We start from the raw sequence: 21633 nt of genomic DNA, 5'->3' as shown, positions 1-21633 counted from the left end.
GGCATTCAATCAGGAAGCAGCTGAAAATATTAAGATGGGGTGGGACTTGCATGCACTAGCAGAAAAAAAAGATTCCAAGAGTGGTATCCTTTGGATTTAAATATTATACAATGATTAATAATTAATTTGGAACAATTATACCTTGTTCTACTTCCCAGTATGTTTATTGTTTGTTTGGTTAACAGATGATCACTATTATTACTACTGTATCTATTCCGTCCCTCATATTTCGGCACATTTATGTATTTTAAGTTTCTAAGTTGATTTATTGGGAATGCACGTGTGGTTCTCTGTTTGCCCATGAGAGGTCACTATTTGGTTAATGGCTTTGCCTTTCCTAACTTCTTTGGTATTGGCTTTGTTTGTGGTGCTGCCGCCTATTGGCCACTACTGACGCCATTTTACGAGTAGCACTGGAGGACTTCACAGGCAAAAACGCTCCTCTCTGTGCACTTTTTCCTGACTTATTCTTGTCAAGACATAACCTTTTTACAAAAAAATTAAGAGATTATGGTTTACAGACATAAAAGACACCCTGTGTCCTGTCGTTTCTGGAGCCATTTCTTTTGTGTTAAGCTCGCTGTCTAAGTTAAGTTAGGAAACACTTAGCTGATGGCAGAAGAGTATCACTTTTATTTGACAAATGTACTCTGTTGAAGTAAGTCATTGCTTATATTAGTCAAATATACTTGCACTGTAAAATGGGACGAGCTGTCGTACATTACGTACTCATGACTTGTTAAGTTAAAATTAATAACTTTTGACTTGACTTGGACTTGAACCGCCTTGACTCGAGACTTTACTGTCTTGAATTGGGACTTCAGTGACAACACTTAAGACTTATTAGACACTTGAGAAGCAGAGACTTGTTCCCACCTCTGGGCTCAGATCATTTAAGTGCTGCTTAATAATGGGAATAACACTGTCCTGACCAATAATAAGCCACTCTGTTTTTCCTGTTCCTTCTTTGATTACTGTAATTTCTTAGTGATTAGATTATAATTCCTAAGAGCAACACTTGTAATACTGAATCAACGAGAATTGATTTAATGAGCATCTGTTGGTTGTAAATTTTTTTAGGTGTACTTCAGTCCTGCACCAGTTGAATTGGTTGAAATACACTGCAGTCAGACCCCACTCACTATGAACGACCAATCAAGAAGCACTCCAGAAGTCAACAGTCTTTTTCTTCCAAGACGTGGCTTCCTGCTGCTGTTATTGACTGTATGTGTTATGTTATACATACTTTCATGGATGAACAATTTGCAGGTGAGAGCCCAAAAACGTACACAGCCCTAACAGTTTTATGACAGCATTGATATAAATATGAAGCAGGTGTTTTTAATGTATTTAAAATGGTTTCACTCTGCATGTGCCATCAATAGGAAGAATAAAGAAGACGATTGTAAATACAACACCCTTGGTGCTGATGGTGACATTACACTTCACAGTAGCCATACTCATATTAATCATGTGTTTTAAATGTAATGTGCAAAGTCGACTAAGCTATTCAAGAAACCATGTGACCACATCATGGAGGACTTGGTTTGTAAAGAAACATAAGACAGTAGCCTAGCACTAGCTAAAGACAATAGTTTGTAGTAGTTGAGAGTAAAGGGGCTACCTTTTTGTTAACAGAGTAATCTAATTAATTACTCTCCCCATTGTTACAACGCCTTTATCGTTACTGGGAAAGTAAAGTGGTACGTTACAATTTGGTTTAATGAAGCACCACGTTGTCAGGCATCTAGGCAGCGGGCAGCCCATCTCAGCTTTTTTCATCCTGCATGCAGCAGCAGAACAGTCGAGAGAGCATGGGAGAGCAGGGGTGGTGATGATTGGCTAAAAAGTTGGGTGGGTGGAGAGTTGGTCGAGCCAATGCCCCCCCCCAAGAAAATTTAGCAAAAATTATGCTATATGGTCGCTCCAAATAAACATATGCAACATGCAAACAAAGTATAAAAGTGTATCATGCGGTGTGTCGATCGCTCCTTTTAACAGTCACGCCGGTGAAGTAACCAGATCCACGGCACCGGGAAACAAAGAGTTGGATTGAGGCAGCGATGTAAAACTCGCTTTAAACATAACGTCAGGTCATGTCTGCTCCTCTGGCCTCCACAGCATGTCAGTCATTGTTTACTGTTGACAAAACACACACACACACAAATACACTGTAGATACAGGGACGATGCAGTAGTAGCGATAATAACAGCAAACACACGTTTTGTCCATGATTGATTCCGTTTGGCGTTGTTTCACGTGCTGCAGCCATGAAAGGAAATAAATAAAAATATAATAAAACTCTGGCACTTCTGTAAGTCTCGGTTCTCTCTTTGACTCAATCCAATGTAGAGACAACTATCGTATAGCTCCACAAAAAGTTATAACACGGCGGTGGTGACTGGAAAAGGCAGGCTTGAGGTGAGCCCAACAAACCCCAAAGAACAGTGGCCACTGATGTCACTCTGCTGCTTCAACTGGGATTGCGAAGTTGAATTGAATTATGTTGCACTTTGCGCTGGGATGGGGCATGAAAACAAAAATGCAATGACCTCAAAAAATGAGCAGTGTTGAAGAAGAAAATGAAAATGCAATTTTGATTACTTTTGATTTATGAGTCAAATAATGCAGTTACAACCTTCAATGCATTAATCTTTCTACTAATGCATTTTAATTTTCAAACTTACCATTTCAAATAGAATTTTGTTAACTATTTGCTGGGCCATCTTGTGAAAATTAAAATTTAAATGTCATTTCCTTTATCATTTTAATGAAGTTACAAAATGAGCAACCTTTATGAAGAAAATGAAAATGCAGTTTGGATTATTTGTAATTAGGGTCCGATGTCCCAGAATGGGACAGAGGAACCTATTGTTTTCAATGTTTTTCACTATTATACACAGGCAACCTTTGATCGCTAATTCGACCCCCTAAAAATGCCCGAAAACTCACCGAAATTTGCACGCACCTCAGGCCTGGCGAAAAATTCGATAATTTGGTGGTGTGAAAAAAAACGGACAGAAAACGCACGCGTAGCGTGCGTTTTCGCCGCCTAAACAAACGATGGAACCACACGACCGCCAGGTCTGACCGATTTGCACGAAAATCGCCACATGTAGTCTTCGCCCCAGAATGAGCAAAAAGTTACATTGTGACCCCGCCCAAAACCAAACAGGAAGTCAGCCATCTTGGGTCAAAGGTCAAAAAAGGCGTTTCGCCCTAGAAACGCATGTGCGCGAACTAGTCTGAGGGAATTCATCCGATTCGCTTAAAACTTGGCAACAATCAGTATCAATTCCTATTGAAGAAACAACAGACTGTGGTCAGTGGGAGGGGCCTAAAATGTCAGTGGAAAATTCTTCGCCATCAACACGCTGTAATAGGAAAATGCTTATACCGCTACAATGAAAAGTTCAAACTGCTTCATATTTGATACACACGATGATTGTCCATCCATAAACAACGCTGGATGACCAAATTACCCATCATGGCCAGTGGGAGGGGCCTATAATCACACAGGAAAATCCTTCGCCATACAAAAACGCTTACAACTCCAGAATGCAAAGTTCAAAGTGCTTCATATTTGATACACATGATGACCGTACAGCCCCAAACAACAAACGATAACCAAAAACACCCACAATGCCTTGCGTTCTCAGAGGGCGCCGCTTCTTGGGCCGTCCTACGCCAGCAGCTCTAGCGGCAAGACGACATGTCGTGTTGACTTCAAAACACTGTAGGATGAATCTTATTAGATGGAAGCACATTGTTATGGCAAATAGAGCAGGCTGTGAAAAGTGGGAGGGGCCTATCATGACAGGAAAATCTTTCGCCATTTCTTGGTAAATGCAATATCTCAGTTGTTTTTACACCAATTTACACCAAATTTGCTCAGGCCAATTCCCAAATCCCCAACAGTGGTATACGTGACCGTGGGTTACCGCCCCCGGACGCTTCATCGGACCCTATGACGCCGCTCGCGGCTTTAATTCATTTTATTTTTGAGTTAAAAAAACGCAGCTATATTCTGACAATGAAAAAGCATTTCTGTTAAAAACCCTAAACCATTAGTGAATCCACACCTTAGTGGGGAACAACATATTTTCAGCCTAAGAATCAAGAATCCTAACAAATGTCTACCTTTTGATTTAGAGCAGTGGTCTCCAACCTTTTCAAGCCCAAGATCCCTGACCTCCATCTTGATCTACCCAATGCAGTGTTAAAAAAAAAAACACACATTTTAGATTTTACTTCCATGCTTTTTTTTAGGGTAACTTTATTTGAATTACATGAAATGCTTTGGTCCAACATTAAAAAATAATGAACCCAAAATGCTATCTGTAACTAGCATTAAACTGGCCGTATCATTTGATCCTATTGGTCAATTTAATGTGCCCTGTTAAGATGAAAAAATTCAAGGACTGGATCAACAGAAACATTAATCAGCCATAATGTATTTGTGTTATTTTTTTATTTTTTTTTTGCGATTATTTTACATTTCCTATCTTTCATTTGTGTTCCAGTGGTATTGTTCAGGCATTTAAATGAGCAGCTATTGTTTTTTTACACTGTTGTATTCTGGATCGAGAGAAACAGAGAGAAAAAGTGCGCTCGCAAAAGTGAACATTTAATCAGCCATAATGTATTTGTTTGTTTTTTTGTTTTTTTTTTTTGCGATTATTATACATTTCCTATGTTTCATTTGTAATCCGGTGGTTTTGTTCAGGCAAGTAAATGGGCAGCTATTGTTTTTTACACTGTTGTGTTAGGCCGCTAAGGGATCCTGACCGCGGAATGTACGGGCAATAATATTCTGTTACCCTGGATTTCCCCTGAATGCGCAATTGCATCGTAACTGCTGTGAAACAACAATGCAGCTGATTTGTTTCCATTAAAGTCAATGTGCCAATTTCCTCTGCATGCAAATATGCTCCAGCACAGCACCGTCACTGCTGACTCATGCTGCTGTCCTCAGCAACAAATTTGCAGCACTTCTATTTTTGCTGGACGCTGGAGCTGTACTGCAGCAAGTTAACAAAAATAAGCCTGTGCGGGGCAGGAAGCAGTACATAGACACAGAATAAAATATCCACATGCTCTGCTTTCTGCAACAGATGCGCAGCAAAACTGGAGTCAGTGGGGAATGCTGGACTGCAGATTGTGCTGAAGTCACGCAGCGGAGCAGTTTCGGTGCAGATACGCATTCAGTAGAAATCCAGGGTCACACCCCGCAAATGTTTGCCGCTCATGAGGAAAATACCATCTCATCACATTGTTTATCCTTTACATCAGTGAACTAATGAACAGTTCATCACTGTTGTCATGCTGTGGCTGTGTGCTTTCTGACCGGAGCAACTGTGTGGATGAGGTGTCCCAGCAATCACACACTTTCATACACAGGAGAAGCAATCTACAGGGAATGTTTCAAACAAACCTCAGTCCTTCCTCTGTCACCTAAAGCACCTGATTAACATCAGAGATCAAGTGGGGAAGAGAGGATAATAACCTTCTAAAATGTTGGGGTACCATGCACCTTAGTAGGAAATGAGCAACTCTTGAACAAGTTTGCTAAATAGTTCATAACCAAAATAATCCCATAATCCCAGAAAAATCAACAGTGCACATGGAACTGGTATAACAACCTCTTCAACGGTTAAGTGTGGATAGTGTTCTGTTTATCGCCTTGTTTAAATCTTTTGGATCCATACAAATCTTTTAAAAAAAAAGAAAAAACAATTCACTGTACTGTTCACTCAGCATGGTGGCAGTAGGTGCCATATTTTTGTTGCTATAAAGCACAGTTGTATTCAAAGAATTAAGCAATTTTCCATCACATTGCCGCACTCTATTGGCTGATGAGGGTGACGTTCAAATAACTTAGTTAATCAGAGCAGGCAGGTAGGCGTGCTGCTATACTCTTGTTCAGTGAAAAGAGCTTTCCGTATATTTCTGTGTATAGATGTAACGCTATGTAAAGTGAAAGGTGTTGCAGTCTAGTTGCTACCCAATGAGATGGTGCAGGGGGCTCTGTGTCCAATGAAGGAGGAGCTGGGGCGTGGTATTAAAAGGCAGCAGGTGATTGGACTGGGAGAGAAAAAAAGAAAAAGAGACTGGCACCTGTTGACCGAGGCTGGACGCACGCTGCAGCTCACCTGGTCATCCACGCTGACGGGACGGGGCGCAGCTGTTGAGCTGGGTCGGGACGCGCACAGCAGGGTGCCTGCTGATCGTCGGACGTCGCCGAACCAGCACCAGGACGCATGCCGTGGTGCCAACCCACCAGGACACCAATCGACCCCAGAAGAGGAGTTCACCTGGCCTTTACTCACCTCAGACCATGAGTAGAGTTCGTGAGTAATCAGTGCACCACCCTATGGGCCCCAACGAATAATACAGAGGAAAAAAAATAATAGCCAAGCGCTTGGTAGGGATTGATTTATTATTTTTTTTTTTATTTATATGAACTAATATTGTCACCTGAAAAAAAGGACACTTTGAGTTTCAATCAGAAAATAAATGTTTTGTTCTGAGTAATATTCTGTCTCGGGCCTGGTTTATGAGGTAAACAGAGAATTAGCTAATTCACCACACTATGCAAAAAACCTACTCAAACTACTGTTTTTTTTGGTAACTTATATTTAAGCTAAGGGTTACATAGATAATTTCACAAACTTAGAAATCTTGTCCAGAGGTGTAAACTCGAGGCATCATGGCTGACAGCTCAATTATTTTCTTTTTTTTTTTTCTCTTCACTTTGTCTGCACATGCTGTCAACACTACAAGAATTACAATCTTTTAGAGACAGCAATGCATGTTTTTTTTATTGCAATTAAACAAATTAATTTATTTTATTGCATAATTGTTACCATCACCAGCTCCTTCCCAAGGAATGATAACAAACTTTCTTATAGGAAGGATATAAAAACAGAGGGCAGTGTTACACCTATTACACTGAGGTGAAAGGGAAGGGAACAGGGAGTCAGGGTAGAAAAGTGGGCAGTGTTACATCTTGGTGTGGGGGGAGGAAACAGGGAAGAGGGAGTCAGGGTAGGAAATGGAAAGGGTTGGGAGGAGTCCACTGTTTTAAAGTGATAGATGTGATGTTATAGTTGGGCATATTGTGCTTATTGTGTTGTGTAATCTGTTCAGCCACTCTATATAATTGACTGAACTACTTTCTCTAACCTGGAAGTGAGTGCTTTGGAAATCATTTTTATGTCTGTTAATAACTGAGATGGGACAGTAGCTAGAAGGTAACAAGGGGTTTGTTGTGTTCTGAAAGCGTATCCTTCTCTGGCCAGTAGGGGGCATAGTGGGACTGTTGCTGCTTTAGAGCTGCCAGGAAGTAGAGAGGAGGAGAAGTGTGTGTTTACATGAATGTGTTCAGACAGTAAATAAGGTACCAACGTAATCCTCTGTCCAATGATTCTTTAAGTGTTTACCTCATACAAATACAACAGGGTTCTTGTCTGGTTTAAGTAATAATTTATGTTCGCTGTATTTATGTGACCTCCTACATAACCTATATTTTTATTTTCTGTTACTACTTTGAAAAAAAGTGGAGCCAGCATTGACCAGAAGTGTTTTAGGAAATCAGCAGGGAACCCATCTGCTCTGAGTGCTTTGTCTGATTTATTAGAAATTGCTGCTGTAAAGGAATTTTCTTTGTTTTGTTTAAGCTGATTTGCTAAGTATTTGCCTGATTTAAAATTGTAGTCAAAGTTTTTGTATTGTAATTGTTGCAAAATAAAATAAGTTTTTTTTTTTTTTTTAGATAAATGTTATCCAGATTAAATTCTTCCTTAAGTTTCTTAATTTTTTCTTCAATTCCTTTTCCTGCTATCTGTTCCTGTTTTTTTTCTCATAAGAAGAGTATGAAATAATTTTCCCTCTGATAACAGCCTTGCTGGTTTCCCAGACTACGGACGGTGATACTTCCGGGGAGTCGTTTGTTAACAGAAACTCCTCCTATTCTTTCCTTATATTATTTTTCAAATTCAATGTCATTAAGTAATGAAGTGTTATCGTGCCATAGTGATGGTAATTTCTGATTAGAGTCACACTGCAGGGTGAGGGATATTGGGGCATGATCACTAATAATTATAGGATGTATTTTAGAGGAAATCTTTTGTGCGATGGAAATGTTTGAAAGAAAGAAGTAAATTTGGGAGAAAGATTTATGCACAGGGGAGAAGGTGTATTCTTTTTTAGGTGGGTTGTTCAGTCTCCATACATCTCCTCAATTATTTTTCAGGGTGCGCAATCTCTTCAGCCATCTCTGACCTTTTCTTCTGACCCACATATACCCTCTGACACCGCTATTGCAAAATGTGATTGTGCAGTAAAGCCTTGCGCTGTACTAATGTCATCAGGCATAAAAAACAAATATTCGACAGATGTATGAGTGTTGCAGTCACTCACTCCCACATAATTTACCTCCACTCAGACATCATCCTGCATACGAGGCACTACACATCCATTTTGTTTTATTAAAGATGAGTGCTTTTCACTTTTCCCAAATCTTGTTTTTGTCATCCCGCTCTTGTTTTTGTCATCCCGCTACAGTGTACTGTCGGTAATATTCTCCCTCCTGACAGCTGCTTCACTGGACACGTGTGCCAACTGAATGAAAAATCCATACATTGAGCACTTTACCATATTGGTCATGTTCTCAACTCTAAATGCAAACAAATAGTGGCCTACACTCTGGAAAATGCGGTTTGGTTTTTTCCTATTTCCAAAAAGTGTGCATCTCAAATCAGACTCTAGTGCCCACGAAAGGCACAATTTTGGACTGAGGAGGACCAGACCTATTCATTGACATTATGTATTGCCCAATTTGAGCTCTGTGAAGTAATTGCGTGCCAGAAACAGGCAACCAAAGTTGAATTCTCCCTATGATGTCACACTACGAAAAAAAGCCAAAGCTGATTTCGGAGATTATTTTTTGACAAGAGCAATTATTAGCTCAGTTATGGTGTGTCAAGGACCCGGGGAATCCACACATTTTCATGTCACTTGCAGGATTGGAAAAAAGGGAAAAAAAAATGGACGTATGGTCACCCTATCTTTTACATCCAAAAATTGTTTCATGTAGAACACATTACATTGACAAAAGTCAAAACATGGTTTTTTTAAATTTCTGTTTATAAACAGATCTTATGACCATCTGTCCTTTTTAATTTGTGCTTTTTCCACTACTCCAATTTGACATTTCTTTAACGAGTCAATGGACATTTCCTCTTCATCAATGTAGTGATTCTAATCAACAACATGCATCTTTTTAAAGTTTAGACTGTCCCATAATGCTTTTGGCTCAGCACATATTTGCAAAATGAACCATATCTGTCACAGTCACATTTCTTCTTTTCTTCTCACTGGAAATGTCCCTTTCTTTTGAGCTTTTCTTGTTTTGTTCACTTTGTGCACCACACATCCAACAATTACACTATTATCTGATTAGAAGTAGGTTGAGTTGGGCATCGAGCATCGATGAACAAAAAATTCTGATTCCTACTTGCGATGCCCAGTGGAAGAAGAAGAAGCCGCAGAACAGCAACAAAGAAGAATCCACCGGAAATGTTTGCATTTCCGCGTAATATTGTTAGGGGGCAAAGCTTGCGCAGCCTGGGGACTGCATATGTATGCATACACAGGTCCTACCCTATTGTAATTGTTCTGATTTTCAGTTTTTTTTTCTTATTTTAATTTTTACGTTGGTAAAAGTGCTACTGTAGGCTAAACCGTGCAAAGGGAGGGTGGTGCCATTTGGAGGGTTGGTCCAGACCCCTCAGTTTATCTCAGATGCAAAACGTCACAGATTTCTGCCAGCATGTGGCGCTATAATCAAGGTGAACAGATTCTCTAAATGACACTGAATCACCCAGGATGGGCCACGCCCATTTCTGCCTATAATTGTGTGGTGCAAAATCATGATTGGTCAAAGTGGGCGTGGCTTATTACAAAATGAACAACAAACATTTATTTCAACTCAAGTATTAGGTTGAGGGCTTTCAAATTTGCAGGTTATATATAGAAGACTACACAGACCACCCATACCAAAAAGTGCATCATGAGGTGGCGCTATAAAAGGTGCAAATGCATTTTGGCCTGTAACTTTCACATTTTAAATCACATCTTCATAAACTTTATATCCAAGTTTTCACTGCAAATGGCATGTTGGCCTGTGTCCTGACGCTCGCCTCAAGCCCTACATCCTTCATGACGTACTTCCATGGGCTCCGCAAAACCTTTCATAACTGCTTGCAGTTTTAGTTATTATTATTATTATTATTATTATTATTATTATTATTATTAATCAACCATGGACAGCATGTGGCAGAACTGTTTCTTATTCAATACTGTACGTGCTGCTAATGTGGACTGGGTACAAGTTGTTCTTTATTGTATGTTTGATATTGTGCACCAGGTTAGTCCAGTAACATGTTTAAGTACCTGCAACATCACACAATCAAGATGTGTAAATGTGTTTTCATTAGGTTTTCAAAAATAAAGCTCATAAAAAGAAAATGTGTAAAAATGTATATTCAAGTTCATAGATTTGATACAGTATGTATATCCTAGGTGAAAACAGCCTTGTGAGAAATGTTTCAAAAGACTTCATAGGACAACTGCCAGGTTTGAGTATCTCAGTTGAGTTCCTCCTAATTTAGCCTAATAGTTTAGCCTCAATGACCTATCCTGTCATGTATAGTAACCACAGATAGCAGCTTGGCCATAAAACACTCCAATAAGAATGAAGTTAATATCAAAGAAAATTACGTTAATATTTATTAATAGACAGAAATAAAACCTCTGAATCTCTGTCTTATTAGGTGACTCTGGTTCATCCCAGTGAAGCTGTCACAGTGCTGCAAAGACTGACCAATGAAGAACCTGACAGGATTTACTTCCAGAGCATCTTTCGCTCAGGCTCCGTTAGAGAAACAACCATGTGCAACATTTGCCTGCGTCCTTCAAAGCGTCCTGTGTGTGACTTCACTGATGTTCACTCAGGTGAACCATGGTTCTGTCTGAAGCCTAAAAACACAAAACTTAATTGCACTGACAGAAATAATCATTCTAAGGGTGGCTTTGTACAAAAACTCAGAAAGCAGGAGGAAAAGCTTTTCAAAGAGTGAGTTGTACCTGATTATTATGCCTTGGCATTTCATCATATCTATATGAATGTGCATCATTTACACGGATAAATGTATACATATGTAGATATCATAACCCTCTATAGGAGTTTTACAAAGCAGCCATTGTGTTGAATATAACATTCAATACTGTTTACAGTAAAAAATAAATTAGATCTTTGTGAACGCGATGGTATATTCATAATGTATTTGTGTAATTGTGAAATATTTATCACAAATTATAAAAACTCATCAAATTTAGATGGAGTTTTGTTGTTGTTTATTACCAAGCAATAAAGCTCAGCTGACATAGAATTAACAAATAAAGTACTCAACTGTTTCACAGCTGCAATAGAATAATGTTCAATAGTTTTGAGCTAATTATGATGCCCTATTGAAATGTTTCTGTTTTGTTAATCATTTTATCTTATATGTTACAGTAAACTTAACATGAAAGTTCGTATTCTGGCTGCTGGATCTTCTTCGGTCACAGTGAATCAAAGAAATACAGGTAACAGCTCTTTAATAACCAGTCAAAATTCCTCATATCAAGCCTGGAATCAACACATTTCCTAATAAAGCTAAATAAATAATTGTAATGATTTTTACTGACTTCTATACAAAAGCATATCACTCTACAACTGATACTGAGGCTTTTCACAAGCTGAACCTCCCAGTAACGTGTTTTTGCATGTGTTTTTATTCTCTAACCAACTCTTTCTGTAGCAGAGCTGCTGCTGAGCCACTCTTAAAGAGACAGTGTCCTGAATGTGATTTACTTTAAAAACTACTTTAAACAACTCAGAACTGCCCTGAAAAAAGCAAAACTAAATAATTTAATCACATTTCAGCCTTAATGAAGGAAAAAGTCAAAAGTGACACAAAATGTTATTGAGTTGCTAGTGACTAATAATAGGGCCTTTGTGGCTCCACTGACTTTGACCCATTATTGTTTTTCTTGTAAAACTATTGAAAAAAAAATATTGCTAATATTGCCTATTGCCATTTTGAGGAAAAATATAGAGATATAAATACTGATCCATATCACCCAGGCCTAATGTAACCAAAGCAGTAACGTTTTATCTTGTAAAGGATATTATTGTCCAAAATGTGCAAATTGAGGGGTTCACACACTGTTTAAAGTAGTAACATGAGTGTTACCTAAAAAGCAAATGGAAATCACTAGACTGATATGCTGCCTTGTTATGTATGAACATGTCAGCCCTTTTGTTTGATGTTAATTGTACTTGGAACGAGTTTGATTAATTGCTTACGTACAATTTAAGAAAATATTTGAAAATGACCTTGTCTTAAATGATCTTTTATTCATTTTTTTCCATTTAGGACGATGATTTTAAGTAGGTGAATTGGTTTGTTTTATTAGTAAATAACTTTAAAATAGTCTAAATGATTTGAATGAAAAAAATTGTGATGTGATCGTGATTTTACAAAGAATAAATTGCGAAATGATTTTTTTTTTCCCCCCCATATCACCCACTCCTACGTGTGTGTGTGTGTGTCTGTGCTAGACATTAAATTAAAATAATTAAAACTCTTATTCAGTTACTGCCAGTGTTATGAACACTGGCTGTAGTGGAGATAATGATGATAGCTCAGGCTAGGCACTGGTTCTATGTTATGCACTAGGTTCAAACCAGGGTGTCGGCCAGAACACCACTTAAGGCCACCGTTCGAAGTATAATAGAGAAAAGAGCCGAGAGAGGTTTCAGGCTTAACTTCTTCTTTACGTGATTTACGTGCGTGTGTGTGTGTGGTTTCTATAAAGACAGAATAACACAATACAATTACAATAATAAAGAATAACAAACAAATTGACTTCACCTATGTATAGTAACAGGATCAACTTAATATAAAATATACTCACACAGATAAAATAATTCAATTGTTAGAATCACATTTCTCCTTCTCATTCACATCATTATGAACTAACGTACAAAACACAGAAATCACAGTTACTTAAACATACCAATCTTATCAAGTTACTGCTAACCAACTTTATGTAACATTTCCAGTTTTATGAACCTCTTTAACTGCAGTAACTCACAGGCTGCTTTTATTGTGAAATACCCAGCATGTTGCTACATCCTGTCACTGAATTCACTTAACTGACCAACAGCCTAATTAAACACACTTAATTCACACTTACAACATGGAACTACTGCTCAAACATAACCTATACTAACACTACGTTATAAAAGTACAAAGAAACATGCTCTCAATCAGATATAATACATGCAGAACGGACGCACCGAGCCAGGTGCGCCCCCATGAACGCACCGCGCACACCGCGAGCACGCAGGCTCGTGCTTTCACTCACATTAACCAACCAAACTCACATGAACACAAGTAAACACTAACAATATGACAACTATACAAGAGGTGGGTACGCACGCTTTCATTTACGCACACGACTCCTAGTTAATTCGTCACTTTACCGCCGGAGCCCACTGATCAACTTGTCAATAACTTACTACGTAACACCCGTTCTCCGAGTCTCGTACTGGTCACGTGAGTAAGTCCACCTCTCACGTTAACAGCGGTGAAAACATTATCCGCACACAAAAATAAAGACCTCCACAAACAACTGTACTTATTAACTTTGGAGCCTTTTCTACAGCCGCCCCCAAATGTGTAATACATTTGCCCCTCATTAAAGGCAACAAAGGTGGAGTTGAGGTTGCTGGAGTGGAATGGTCCACATCTTCTCCCGAAGGAAGTGCGGGAAGCACCACCAGCCGGGCAATTGGCCGGGTGTAGACTCTCTTCTTCACCTTCACGTCAGCTGAGCTGATGTGCCTGTCAGAGCTGGGATAAATTTTGACCACCCTCCCGATCGGCCATAAGGCTCTGGGAAGATGTGGGTCCACGATCATCACCACACTGTCCAGTACGATGTCAGCTGGTGTAGCCTGCCACTTCTGGCGAGCTTGAAGACTTGGCAAGTAGAGGTGAATGAAACGAGCCCAGAAGTGGTCCGCCAAAACTTGCGAATGCTTCCAACGGCGGCGACTGAGGAGCTCGTTCTCAGGGTAGACTACTTGAGGTAGAGAACCATCGGGCCGCCCCATCAGAAGAACGTTGGGAGTCACCGGATCTGGGTCGCTGGCATCCGAAGAAACGTAACCCATAGGCTTGCTGTTGAGAATCCCCTCCACTTCAATAAGCACAGTGTTAAGCACTTCTTCAGAGAGAGGCTGAGCACCCACTGTGGCATAGAGTGCACTCTTAACAGAGCGTATCTCCCTCTCCCACACCCCTCCAAAGTGGGGAGCTGCTGGGGGGTTGAATCGAAAGACAATCTTCTGTGGTGCAAGAAGTCTTTGTAACTCAGGGGAGATTCTCATGAAGGTCTCATGGAGTTCTCGCTCACCTCCCTTGAAGTTCGTCCCCTGGTCTGAGAACAGCTCTGCTGGCGTTCCTCTGCGGGCAGTAAATCGGCAAAGGGCCATCAGGAAAGAGTCCGTATCAATGCTGGTGAGGAGGTCCAGGTGAACTGCCCTGATAGTGAGGCACTTGAAGATGATACCCCATCTCTTCTCCCGGCACCTGCCCACCTTAACTTCAAATGGCCCGAAGCAGTCCATCCCCGTGGAGTAGAAAGCAGGCTTGAATAGGCGCAGACGTGCCGCTGGCAAGTCTGCCATCTTTGGTACAGCGGGTTTGGCCCTCCATCGCCAGCAGTCTGCACAGCTATACTGGTGGCGCCTAACAGCCTCACGCCCCCGCAGGATCCAGAAAGATCGTCGAAGCTCAGCGAACACCCGCTCTGGGCCTGGGTGGCCGAGGCTGCGGTCGAAATCTTCAATCAAGAGCTTGGTTACTTGATGACCTGGATCTAAGATGACTGGGTGAAGAGCTGCTAATTCGAGGTCTTCTGCTTGACGGAGTCATCCTCCGACACGGATGAGCTCTTCCTTCTCATCCAGCTCCGGAGACAGAGTGAGGAGTCGACTGCTCCTAGGGATCGGTTTACCAGCTTTCAGTAGACTGTACTCCTGCTGGAAACTATCCATCTGAGCCCTCTGGAAGATCAACTGCTCTGCTTGTCGGTAATCTTCGGCAGTGGGGGGACCCTGGGACTTGGCCGCACCATGCAACCCTTTCACTGTCACTTCTACCAGCTCCCTCCAAGAGTTGAGGTGACTCAGGTCTGGAGTAGGCTGACTTGATGCATCTACGGTGATCCCACAGAAGACAGACTTGCGTAACTCTGAGGTATCTTCGGCTTGGGGCACAGCGTGATCCTCCGGCCACGAGTCTTGACGTAGCAGGAGAAAGGAGGGTCCCTGACTCCATCTGTTGGACTCGACAAGCTCCCTCAGCGTTTTCCCGCGTGTCAAGTCATCAGCGAGGTTCCTCGCTGAGTCTACATATCTCCAGACGTGCCCGTCGGTCAACTCTTGGATCTTGGCCACGCGAGTGCCGACGAAGACTTTAAATCGGCAGGACTCAGACTTCAGCCATGTCAGCACTGTTGTAGAGTCAGACCACAGGATTGTCTGGTCGATGTTGATGGTAAGCTCCTTCTCGAGTACTCGTGAGAGCTGGGCACAGAGCTCCAATCGGGGTATGAAGTGAAGCCGCTTGGGGGAGACTCGAGAGCGGGCCATCAGGAATGACAGATACACTCCACCATGTCTGTCAGTAGTCCGGAGATACGCTACAGAACCATAAGCTTCTTCCGAGGCGTCGCAGAATATATGTATCTCTCTGTGCAGACCTGAGATGTCCACCTCCTTTGGCAAGTATGGCCGGGGGGAAGGTGACCTCAGGCAGGATTTGTAGTTCTTCCTCCCTGGCCTCCCACTGCTGTAGAAGCTCTTGAGGTAGCAATGGGTCATCCCATCCTCGATGCTTGTCCCAAAGGTGCCTGACAAGTATCTTGGCCCTGGTAGTGCAGGGTAATATGAACCCCAGGGGATCATACTGGCTTGCCAACACTTTGTAAATATTACGCATAGTGGGTACGCCATACTCTACATGACGATGCTTGTAGCCTAGGACATCAGCGTGAAAAAGCCAGCTTAGACCTAAGGTGGATTCTGGGGCATCCGTCTTGTTCTGAGCCATCCATAACTCAACACTCGCAGATCGGCTCTCTTCTGGTAGGTGGCTTATCACATCTGGTTCATTGCTGGCCCACTGCCGCAGCTCAAAGCCTCCAGATGCTAGGAGGGCTCGTAGTTTGTTGACAAGGCACCTTGCCTCAGTGATGGTAGGAACACTCTGGAGGCAATTATCCACATAAAAACACTTCTCAACTGAGACCCTCACCTCGTCATCTGGCTGGCTGTTGGCGGTGACATGGTGCTGCAGGGCAAACATGGCGCAACAGGGGCTACATGTCGTTCCAAACGGTAGCACCTGCCACTCATATACTGCAGGGGGCTGTCTTGAACCGACATCCCTCCAAACGAATCTGAGCAGGGCACGATCTTCTGGGAGGAGGCGAACCTGGTGGAACATACCTCTGATGTCTCCGCTGATTGCCACGATTTGCTCCCGGAAGCGTAGCAGGACTCCCAAAAGTGATGCTCCCAAAGTTGGCGCAGGCAACAGGTAGTCATTCAGGTTCTACCCTTGATGCTGATAAGAGCAGTTGAACACCAGCCTATTTTTTTCCATTATGACTCACCATATGGTGTGGGATATACCACGTCTCATGGCCTTCTTCTACCGGTACTTCTGGGCCACACTTAATGACAGAGCCTGCCTTGATCAGCTTCTCGATCTCCACTCGGTAAGATTCAGCCTTTGCAGGATCTTTGGCCAGTCGCCTTTCTACACTTCGTAGACTGGGGATGATGGCTTCTTTAGCGGCCTGAAAGAGCGGCATGTCCTTTTGACGAAGCAGAGGGGTGGCATAACGTAGTATGCCGTCAACCTCTACTCTGGTGGTTTTGGACTCAAGGATACTGATGGCATCTTGGTCCTGCTTTGAACGAGTAACCAGTTTCTCACTTCTGAATGGAACAGTATCAACCTGCCATAGTCTCTCGACGTTCTTCATCAACTCGTTCACCTGGGAGGCTACTGTGGTGAATAGACATTGATGTGGTCGGGTGAGGTCACAGACTACACTAGCTGGGCCCTGCAGTGTCCAGCCCAGTCTAGTGCGAATGGCAGCAGGCCCTCCTGGAGGTCCCAACCTGACAGGTTCAATGGGAGTGATGAGATGGGGGTGGTCACTCCCAATGAGAAGCAAGGGCTCCACCTTTGTGAGATTACGCAGGGGAAGGCCAATAAGGTGTTTGTACTTCTGCTGAAGTTGCTTGATGGGGTATGTATGGTCAGCTAACCCGATGCGAGCTGAAGTGAATGCCCCTGAAATCTTGAACCTTCTCTTTGGCTTTGTCGGAGAAGAAACTGTGAATGACACCGATGCACCGCTGAGGGTCTGTATGTCCTGTCTGATTGTACATAGAGGCAGGTCTTCTGGGGTCCCTTGCACACCTAACTTCTCCGCTGCTTCTGGCAACAGCATAGTTCTCTCTGAACCATCGTCCAGTATGACAAAGGTGTCGAGTGTTCGGTCACCATGGTGAATGTGGACTCGGACTACTTTCAGAAGAACTCTGCTGCCTTCTCTTGGTCTGTCTAGGTATAGTACCTCAGTCGTGGCCCTTGTACCGTGGTTCTCCACCGCAGATGACTTAGGGGGTCTCACATTGATCTCATGCAGACCCTGAAGATGTTTCCCCTGGCAGAGACTGCATGTCTTTTTCAAGTTGCACTGGGCTGCTTGGTGTGGCCGTGCACAGCGCCAACACCTCTTATTACTCCTAATCCACTCTGTCAGCTGCTCCTTATTCAGCTTGGATACTGCTATACACTGGCTGAGGTAGTGCTCATCATTGTTACAGAATCGACAGTATGGTCACGTGAATAAGTCCACCTCTCGCGTTAACAGCGGTGAAAACATCTTCCGCACACAAAAATAAAGACCTCCACAAACAAAATGTACTTATTAACTTTGGAGCCTTTTCTACACTGGCAGTAGCTGAATTGCACTTGTAAGTTATATCTAACTAAAACGCAACGGACGTCTGTGTCTGTTTGTGGAGCAAATATCTCCCAGATGCAGTGCGAGTTCGACCTGAAACTTAGTCAACAGGTTTCAAATACCTCAAGTGTGTGTATCTGTTATTTTGAAAAAATTTGGTCATTTCAAAATGTTTATTTTAATTTTATGTCACTTCTGGACGGCCCCGAAATGAAACCTATTCAGCTTTTGACCTCAGGGTGTGAGGGGGCGCTAGCGCACCATCTATATCTATTTCACTGCATAGCTCACTTCCGGTGCATGCGTGAGCTCCCTTTTTTACTGTTCTTTATTTGGTGATGACATTTTGAAATGTTTATTTTAATGTAAGTTTGACCGTTCGCTATTTAGACCGGACAGACCTCACCCAGAAGTTATTGACGGCAATGGCTGCTGTGTTGAAAGCTGCACAATTCTCAGCAGCGCGCGTGTGTGAGAGAGAACCACACACCATTGTGTCCATGGTAGAGAGTCTCTCACACACGCACCGATCAGGTGCATTTCACTATCGATCACCGTCTATGTGTGTGTGTGTGTGTGTGTGTGTGTGTGTGTGTGTGTGTGTGTGTGTGTGTGTGTGTGTGTAACGGACCACCATTTAGTCCGGTTACAGTCTGTGTCACGACACCCGTCCATTGGGTGGTAGTGACTTCAGTGTTAAGTCAGATCAGTAAACATTGCTACTTAGTGAAGCCCACCTGATGATTACTGCAGCTTCACTCACGACACACCTGCCACTGAACCTAACTACTGAAAATAGATAAGTTTAGTGAAAGTTAGGCAGGCACACACACACTAAACAACAAAAACATGAAAATGACTCAAAATACACTAAACTAAATACTTATAATCCCACATGAATGCATACTTCCGACGGGCACTGTACATTACAGAAAAAAACACCAAACGAAAAAAATATAAAAATGAGCTAAAAAAACAACACATTTATCATGCGCATGTCTCATAGAATTAAACCAGGGAAATTGCACACGCTATTTTACTTTGCACCTGCAAATCTACACCTTTATAATGCTACAGAGTATGTTGGTATTATTATGCACATAATTGACAACTCTTCTTAAGCTCCCACTATATGAATACATACTTCCGACGGGCACTGTACTCGACAAGTCAATAGGATAACAGGCACTCATCTATTGCACAGCTGTGGTCCTCAGGGTCATCTCACTCCTGGGCCACAAAAATAGTTTTTTCAGCAATTTTATTCTATGTTGTTATTTAGTGTTTCTTCTCCCTTGGCTCGCACATGACTAGGACATGTGTCATCTTTTGTTATGATACGTAAGACATTTGTGATTGTAAGAGTCAAACATGAGCTCATCAAAGATCAAGACATACAGTAATTATTGGTCAAAGCACAGATTTCAAAAGTTTAAATCTAACAGTATTATTTTAATTAGAAGATGTTTACAAATAATAATCAAACAATTTTAGGTATAATTAAAGATGATATTTACTGCTGATTCAAAGAAAAACAATTTGTGTACAAGAATAATGATTGATTCATTATTATTATCATTTAGGCATCTATTGTGTCTACTTTATTTGATTTATTAGGTATATGTTGTATACGAGTTGTTTAATGTGTATCAAATTTAATATTTCAAATAGAATTATTCTTATTTGTTGACGATTTAGATTTTGTGCATTTTGCTCAAACTGTCATTTTTAGTGTTAATCTGAGTGTCCCAGTTATTTATATCTGATTTGTCTCATCGCTTATCTACTTGCTTGTGTTGTTGGTAGATTTAGATTAAGTTAAAATTGTTCTGAAACTGTTTGTCTTTGTCCTGAAAATAGCTTTGAAAAAGTTGGCCTGACTGAGGATATATTTTATTAACAGGATTATTGAGTATGAAGATATATAATTATAGTAATACTCACAGAAAGAAACCTTTCTTTTTTTAGCACCAAGACACACCCATCAACATCAACAGCCAGTCACACGCTATGGGGCCAATCTTTTGTGCATGTAAACACCACTTACCATAACTTGTGGGTGTGTGCTGTGAGGGAATGTACAGTATGAGGTGCAATTAAAATTGAGGAAGGCTGGGGAATAATAGGTATGAGTGTGTGAACTTTGCTTTGGGTGCAGGTTTGGTAATGATGTCAGCAAACATGTTTTCAGATAAACATGTTTGTCTGTACACAACATTGATTTTTCCTTCTATAAATGCATCACATATAAAATGATTGTGTCACATCAATGTGTTTTGATCTCTTTCGGCTTACAGGTTTCCTACACAATGCAATAGCCTCCTGGTTGTCATCATGGAGTTTTGTACACCTGAAGCTCTTGTTGTCAAAGCCATTAAACAAAATAAAAACAAAGACAAAAAAAGAAGTAAAACTCATTGAAAGCATGATCTGAGTTCACATCATACCAAGATTGTATATGCGTATGCATATATTATTTGTTTATTGGATTCTTCATCTTTTTTGATTCCCATTATTAGTGTTTTACTCCCTGTAGTCTTCATTACAGTTGAGGTTAGGGTTGGAGTTTTAATCTATTTTGATATCGGTACAGAGGTGAACTCAGTACATGGCACCGGGGTGTTTTGGACACTTTGATTGCCTGTCTATCCTATGGTCAGGACCTCACAGGCTGTCCGTGGAGGTGCCTGAACAAAACGAAAGTAAATAATGACCAGCCGTATTTGATGCCTAAACAAAAATATCCGAGCCCGAAGAAAAATAGAGGGAACTTATATTATTAAAAAGCAAAGAACTTCAACCATTTGACCCTTTCTCATGGCAGTTTCTTTCACTGCGTCAAAAAAACAGAACAGCTGAAGGAGGAGAGAACCTCCAGAATGATGAAAATCAATACAGTGCTCGACTGGTTGCCTTTCTATCAACACAGAGCGAATATATATATGTAAATGAAAATTTATGTATATATGTATAAAGGCAGCTTTCCCTTAATAGTCCGAATTGGTGTTTGAGGTTCAACCGATGGTTCGTGATCCAGTCTCTGTCCGATGGGCAGACCACCGTGGGGCAGCTTTGGGGTTTTAAGTGCGTCCACTCTCCAGTGTTGGTCCACGGCAGAAGTTCCACAGAGCAGAAGATGGATCCTGTTCGTGATCGCCAATTTGTCATGGCAAATTTGCGGTTGACCTCATTTGGAAACATGATTTATTGCTCTGGTTGAATGATGAAGTCTAGGCGAGGCATTGATGATTTTATAAAAAAAGATTTATCATAAAATAAAATAAAAAGGAGTAAAAAAGAAGTTTCCATCCTAAAAGAGTAAAAGGCCAGGCTTGTGGCAGAGCAAAAAAGGCAAGACCCGCTCTTCCCAACAGTTTCACAGCTTAAGCTTTTATACAGATAACATAAGAAGTTCCACCCTGAGGTAAGGAGAAGGGGGGAGTCAGATGCCCAACAGTGGAAAACATTTGA

At 41.4% G+C, this 21633-nt stretch overlaps 1 long non-coding RNA gene across 1 annotated transcript; it reads left to right on the top strand.

Moving 5' to 3' along the window:
• Positions 1 to 10841: 10841 nt before the first annotated feature.
• Positions 10842 to 20543, top strand: LOC114464808 (uncharacterized). Its single transcript, XR_003674261.1, has 3 exons — positions 10842 to 11137; positions 11579 to 11649; positions 20460 to 20543. It is a non-coding gene; the product is annotated as an uncharacterized LOC114464808 (long non-coding RNA).
• The last annotated feature ends 1090 nt before the right edge of the window (positions 20544 to 21633 follow it).

This window comes from Gouania willdenowi, chromosome 6, assembly GCF_900634775.1.
Source record: "Gouania willdenowi chromosome 6, fGouWil2.1, whole genome shotgun sequence".
Lineage (NCBI taxonomy): Eukaryota > Metazoa > Chordata > Actinopteri > Blenniiformes > Gobiesocidae > Gouania > Gouania willdenowi.
Note: the sequence above shows the minus strand (reverse complement) of the source record. Positions and strands in the feature narration are given on the sequence as shown.